This window comes from Cibotium barometz, chromosome 31 (assembly GCF_041138505.1).
Source record: "Cibotium barometz isolate CiBa-2024 chromosome 31, ASM4113850v1, whole genome shotgun sequence".
NCBI lineage: Eukaryota > Viridiplantae > Streptophyta > Polypodiopsida > Cyatheales > Cibotiaceae > Cibotium > Cibotium barometz.
In genome coordinates this window covers 36,850,024-36,857,097 of record NC_141076.1, presented here as the reverse complement: position 1 = coordinate 36,857,097, position 7,074 = coordinate 36,850,024, and the positions used below count along the sequence as shown (strand labels likewise).

The window sequence follows — 7,074 nt, the reverse complement described above, 5'->3', positions numbered from 1 at the left end:
TCATACAAAAGCTCCCCCCTCTCATAGCTTCACCTCCATCGTGAAGATCACCATACTTCAAGGTAAGGGCACCCTTTCTCTGCTATGCTACTACAACAAACCATGCTTCTCTTTATGCAAGAACCCACAAGCCCATGTACCCCACCTTGTTGAGTCATGAGCCGTGAGTTTGGATATGTAAGCTTGCAGATGTGAGCGTGGACACATGAGAGCCGTGAGTCTACACATGAGCTATGAGTCTGGACATATGAAATATGAGTCTGGACACGTGAACCGTGAGACGTGAGCCTAGAGACGTAAATTTGAAGATAGGTATACCTAATATAGTACAAACAATTATTAATACCATAAAGATGTTAGGGGATGCACATCTACATTAACTATGGACATTATTCATATTTATAAGGTCATTTAGCCTTAGGGAATGGCACCCATTTATATGTGCCTCTCGGGAACACAACCAATTATCTCCCACACATGTTTGTAACTCTCTCTCTCATGCAATGCAATAGAAGCTATGGTATTATGAGCAATATGTGTGCGTTAATCTTTATGTTGGCAATTCACAGGCTTCAAGGTGGCGACGTCAATGGTCAGAGTTGATCTGACAGGGCCTTTGCCAAGTAGCCTAGCTTGGCCGTGACTGGCTGCTGTTCATCATTCCGTCGACCTGGCGATTCCCAGTGGTCAGCTTAGCAACTGCAGATTGTGGCTCTAATCCAGATGTTGGCTGCGTTTGAAACTCCCAAAGCTGGAATCTGGTCTCTGCATCGTGCCTGGTGACGATCCCACAGTCAATCCAACATCAAAATCAAGAAAGGAAGCCCACGCCTTCATGCCATTCTCCCCATCATCGACACGGCACATGCAATGGGGGTGGAGTGTGAGCCAACATGTGATGTGGACCCCGCAAGTGATTTGGATAGGCCTTCCACTTCCGAGTTACTGCGTCATAGCATTGAAGAATTAAAAGTTCTCCTGCACAGGATTGCACAAGCGATACGTTCATATGATGAATCACAAATACAAGCATTGATGAGCCAAATACAGATCTCCCATGATGGACTTTGCAATACAAGGGCCCCGAAGAAGGAGATCGTGTTACCAATGAAGGGCGGCATTTCACAAGTGCAACCCCATGTGATAACCACACGGCTTGTTGGTCATGACCGAAGGAGAGGTGATTGACAAGACAAGTGTGAAACCAATTAAACCTACCTGCCAGACCGGTGTGTTAAGGAGGAAGCATCAAAGGGGACGGAACCGGGTGCTCTTTGAGAAATGGTCGTGAGTGTATTGTCATCATTGTTGTATAAAGACTTTGTTGGTGGACCCATTGTGTATTGACTCATGCCAAACTTGTCATGCATTGTTGCCTTTGACACAAAGACTTGCTCCACACGTTGCACTAGGGGCATTGATGGGTCGGCACATGACAGTATACGATGACTCATATGCCTATGTCGCAAGTGTGTCATCCTATTCATGTGGCCCCAATGAGGATGATGAGCGATGTTTTGTGTTGACTCTAGACAATGGTCAAATGCTATTTGATGTTTATGCATCAAAGCTCAGGATGGTGTTTATGTAAACTCTGCTAACCAAGGTTGAGCACATATTTTGTTTGAATGTCTACAACATTTTTGCTAATCTCCCAAGATTTACTTGCAAGCTATCTTATGTAAAGTACAAAGGATAACTTGCATTCTTCATGGAGTGAGTTTAACTATTCTATCTTGTCTTTCTAAACTTGCGAGAAGACAAGAATTTGACATCACAAGTGCATTTACAATCCATCTTTGCACAAGAAGACAAGTATATTATAAACATTTATCTTACATTTGAAAACATCACATTATCTTTCATTTGTAATAAAAAGTCTCTACGCTTTTGCAATCACATGAGTTTATATGTACATCACATTATCTTGCCATCATGCTATGGAAGCCACAGTCAATGGCATTGGGTTGCCGGGGCCCCTTAACGGTCTGAAACTCAAAGCCTGTTGATGGGGATGCCAACAAAGCTACAAGTGATGGCTCCGAACACGTCTTGGCCATGCTTTCCCCATCACCCTATACCATAATGGATGTGGGAAATCTTAAATTTCCATCACCCTCGCATACACGTAAACCCGAGCATGAATATGCGCAGATGGATGGTGGGGACACGTACCGGTACACATTGGAAAGGCAATCTTTCGGATAAACAAGGATGAGGGAGTCAAAGAAGAGAATCTCGGGGTTCACCCTGGGAAGCTGTAAGACCCTCTTATGTGAGTTGTTATATAGTGCAAACACCCTTGCATAGAAACACAAACCTTGCATTGGTCAAGTGGCACAAAGTGGACGAAGAGGCTTCAAGTTACTAGAAAGGGTCCCTTTCCGGATCAAAACTGGCAAGAAAAACACATGATTCCCTCGAGCATGTTGGCTGACCGTGCCATTGTCATTTTCCATGGGTGTGATCGAATCGGCACGAGTTGACGAAACAAACTCTTTGACAAGAGGTTGGCCGCAAGGTATTCATCATGCAGAGGGCAAACAAGTTCATTGCCTTGGTGCTTGCCTCCCCCCCCCAACAAGCTATTTACGAGGGCCTTGTCAATCTCCGCCACAATGGGAGGCATCCTTGCGCCCTCAAACATTATGGAGCGAGCCACGTCTAGCCTACATGTACAGGTAGAACCCATGGTTAGTGATGACAGGTAAACCCGGGCACTGAAACCAAATTACATAGTGTGCCTCCTTTGCTTGTACATTGAGCAGTAGGTGTCATATATTCACCTCCACTCGGCCAAGTGCTCCGTTCATTGGTCCACCTTGTGCCCAGTCTCCATGGGTTCCACGACTCCAACTTGCCCAATGCGGAAGGACAAGTCAAAGCCGATCACGCAGGCTCAAGGGGACTCATTATTGTTATCGGTGTGAGGGGCACAACATTCAAGTCCTCCTGAGCCTTGTGTCGATACGAGAAACCATCCTCCTCAGCCTCCTCATCACCCTCCGCGCCCTCCTCCTCATCGCCCTCGTCCTCCACATCCTTGGAAGCCTCCTCATCACCCTCATCACCCTCATCATCCGCCATGACATAGTCGTCATCACCCTGATCCTCCTTGTCACTCTCCTCAACATAGTAATCATCACCCCCTGAGCACCCTCCTCCTCACTGCCATCACCGTCCTCCTGCTCCCCACTCCCATCACCGTCCTCCTCACCCTCCTCAGCCTCCCCTTCATTGGCCTCATCACCCTCCTTAGCCTCCTCATCATTGCCCTCCTCCTCCTCCTCTACTCCCTCATCATCACCCTCCTCTACCCCCTCCTCATCACCCTCCTCTACCCCCTCCTCATCACCCTCCTCAGCCCCCTCATCATTTCCTTCATCACCCTCATCTGCCCCCTCATCACCCTCCTCCTCCTCACTCCCACCCTTGACACCACCGTCAATCTCCTCCATGGACCCCTAGCAAGCTCATGACCCTTAGTGTCTCCCTCCTCATCCTCGGAGCAAGCTGCAATTCTTCTGGTCCACCTTATATGCCTCTGAAATCAAAAAACAAGGAGTTGTGAGAACAAAGCACATGTACATGCGAGCGTTCCAACAACAATTAAAAGAATTCCCCACATACTCACATTGGCATCATACCCATCCCGTTTATGCCTTCGTATGGCCTCCTTCTTCTCCTCTTGCCTCTCCTCATACCAAAGGACATGCTTCCTCACAAAGCCATCAATGAATTTACCTTGGAGCATAATGCGCTGCTCCTTGGGGATTGCATCCCATGCCTCTCCTCATACCAAAGGACATGCTTCCTCACAAAGCCATCAATGAATTTACCTCAGAGCATAACGCGCTGCTCCTTGGGGATTGCATCCCATGCCTCTTCTGCCCTAATATGAGCCCTGGCCTGCATTTGTCGAATAGTCACTTCAAATTTGTGATCCACATCCTTAAATCTATCAATTGCTTGTGCTTGGTCCCTCGCTGACGACCTTGGGATATCCCCAAGCATGTTGCCCATGGGTCTACCCCCAATCTTGCACGGGATGTCAACATCTAAGCCATGTGCACACTTTAGATGTTCGACCATCCTTGTGGGCTTCTCGATGCACATGTTTCTCTGCGGAGACGTTGGGGTGGCACGACATTGCCTGATAGTTTCACCCTGAGGTACAGCTCTATATAGGGCTGTAACGCCAAACCTAGAAATCAATACACAAACCTGTGGTGCCAAGAGGAAGATAATCCTAACCCACTCACAGCAAACCTTCTCTTCGTGTGGGAGGATGGGCTGCAAAATAGTCCTCTTTGTTGGGCTTGTCGCCGGTTTGCCTCTTTGTGGTCCCAACGCCAGGACTTGATCTTTGGGAGCCTCTTTCGCTAGTTTCCCCCTCCTTTTTTTTTTCTGCTCCCTTCTCCTCTCCTCTTTAGGCACTGTCTCCTTTTTCTGCTTCTCCACGTACAGCACAAGCACAACCCGCTTCTCATCCACTGTGCACAGACTAAACCAAACTAAGCTCTCATCCACTGTGCAGACTAAACCAAACTAAGCTCATACATGGGCATTTACTAGTGAACCCGAACATTTACAAGTAAACCCGAGCATTTTTCAGGTAAACTTGGGCATTTACAAATAAACCTGGGCATATGCTTCCTACTGTGGGAGGTGTGCCTTTGGTCGTTTTGCTGCCCTCGTCGTTCGTCCTCTCTTTCCACCTACATCGTCTAATTTTCTGAACTTCACCACTTGCAGCCCATCCAAGCAAAACCCAAACATACAGGTAAAACCCTCCGCCTTACAGAAAAGCCTCAGGTATCTACACAAGCGAGGGTGGTCGAATACTTACCATTGGTGTGCCCTCCGTCGTTACAACATGTGCCGATCGTTTTTTCTCTTTGCACCATCACTTGCTAATTTTTTAATCTTCTTCACCTGCAGCCAACTTCAAACGGCATGACACTCATACATAGAAACACGGGCGGCACCACATAAACCCGGGCACCTGCACCAAACACAGGTAAACCCGAGAACCCACACCAAACATAATTGGCGGTCCCAAAAACCTAGGAATTAACAGATAAACCCAGGCACATTGTAAACCTAGGCACCTACACCAAACACACAGGTAACCCGTGGCCACAAAGACTCGGGAATTAATAGATAAACCATGGCATTGAATACTTACTAAGAGTGGAGGTGTGCCCTTTGTCATTGCAGCCTCCATTTGCTTTTGCTTTCCACCATCACCATCCATTTTTTTGAGCTTCTCCACCTATAGCCCCAATCCTAGTTTATAGGTAACCCCGCGGTCCCATGCAGAAAAACCAAGCATTTATAGGTAAACCCGGGCACTGCAAGGGGGGTGTGCGCTTTGCCATTGCAGCCTCTGTACGTTTTCTCTTTCCACTATCACCGACCATTTTTTTGAGCTTCTCCACTACAGCCCCAATCCCAGTTTACAGGAGGTAACCCCACGGTTCCACGCAAAAAAAACCAGGCATTTACAGGTAAACCCGGGCACTTCAAAGGGGGTGTGCCCTTTGCCATTGCAGCCTCCGTTTGCTTTCTCTGTCCACCAATACCGTCCGGTGTTTTGTGCTTCTGCACCTACAGCCCAAATCCCAATTTATAGGTAAACCTGCGGTCCCATGTAGAAAAACCAAGCATGGAATACTTACCAAGGGGGGGTGTGTTTATCATGACAATGGATTTATCGGGAGCCTAGAGAGATCGACCGTCCGGGTAAGGCATGGGCGGTGTTCAAGGGAGCCAAGAGGTCCGATTACATACCCTAGGGTGACCGGGCACTAATAAGAGTGTCCGCGCACATGTGAAAGAGCACTTTGCTATTAAAAGAATTGGGGTCTTGATAGTGGAGTGGAACCCTGGTCTTGGGGTAGGAGAACGTGCAGCACAGGCTGCCTTACATTGGTATCCACAAACGTTGAACGATGCACTTTGAGAAGGAGCCTGCCAGTGTAACTGTACATAAGCTGGTTAGAATCGTGAAGTGAAATAGACCTGGTCAAGTGGCCACTGTATCGCGGGGGGCAAAAACCATAGAGGATAAGCCAGCCATTAGTAACGTAGTTAGGCACCCAAGAAATGCAGCCAGACTTGGCTAACACAGCCAACCTCGGCTATTGAGGCCAATGCAGCCAGCCGTACAGTCGATTGGCCCAACAAGTAAACGGCCACCATACAACGGTTATGCGGTTACTCATATGTCCAGCCAGCCAAATAGTCACCCGCCAGTCGGCGGTCGAGAACGCCGGGAGAGGAGAAAGAAGCAGACAGTTGTCAGCCGATTTTGGGTAGAGAGCGAGGTTGAAAGGCGTCGTCTTGCAGGGAACCACGAAATATTCATAGATTTTTCTCTAAAGAAAAAAAAAGAAATTTCAAAAGAGAAAATTCAAAGGTTTTTAAACCTTGGACATAAGAGGCTGTTCCCACGCAGCTAAAGGTTTAAACGTTTATTTCTAAGAGCTTGTTCCCTCGACGGAGATCGGGAGGTATTCTGCAACAAATTCCCACGGGGAAATCGCCAAGTGAAGCTTCGAGGCTGTTTTTACGACGATCGAGACGTGTCTCGCCCCATGACAACTCTCGGCTTTTCATACCGCACCGGTGATTCCACTTCGAGCTAACAACTCGATTGGTTTCCTAGATCTTGGGCTTGAGGTTGGTGCTTGTGTTATTCTTTTGCATTGCATTTATAGGGTTCACATGGAGTCTTATAACCCTAATGAATCCGTAAGTGGATATCCCAATCATTTGTCAGACACAGAGAAAGCAATGGCCGATCCTGATTTTGCGATGACTAACAATGATCTTCTTGATGATAATTTGGTCAGCACTAAACAATTTAAAGCTCTAGAGTCCCGTACTTTGGACATTGAGGCCAAGTACAATAAGATTCTCCTCTTTCTTCAGGAGTTAAGAGATAATATGCAAGCTTCTACCACTGTGTGTAAGTGCTTCAGTGGGAGGGATGCCAGTGGCTCCCGCTCAAGGAGGCAACATGAATGTCGGTACATCTCACTCTAGAGAGATGCTGTTGCTATTGTAAAA

At 47.4% G+C, this 7,074-nt stretch overlaps 2 long non-coding RNA genes across 4 annotated transcripts; both read right to left on the bottom strand.

Moving 5' to 3' along the window:
• Positions 1-1,798: 1,798 nt before the first annotated feature.
• Positions 1,799-3,307, bottom strand: LOC147620825 (uncharacterized). The gene is made up of 2 exons (XR_015270061.1): positions 2,787-3,307; positions 1,799-2,669 (listed from the first exon to the last, which is right to left on the bottom strand). It is a non-coding gene; the product is annotated as an uncharacterized LOC147620825 (long non-coding RNA).
• A 116-nt stretch (positions 3,308-3,423) lies between these two features.
• On the bottom strand, positions 3,424-6,312 carry LOC147620824 (uncharacterized). Of its 3 annotated transcripts, none has more exons than XR_015270014.1 (3): positions 4,850-6,312; positions 3,635-4,748; positions 3,424-3,544 (listed from the first exon to the last, which is right to left on the bottom strand). It is a non-coding gene; the product is annotated as an uncharacterized LOC147620824 (long non-coding RNA). The 3 variants fall into 3 exon arrangements; XR_015270013.1 differs by having other exon boundaries at positions 3,635-4,935; positions 5,189-6,312; XR_015270012.1 differs by having other exon boundaries at positions 3,635-5,610; positions 5,682-6,312.
• Between the last annotated feature and the right edge of the window lie 762 nt (positions 6,313-7,074).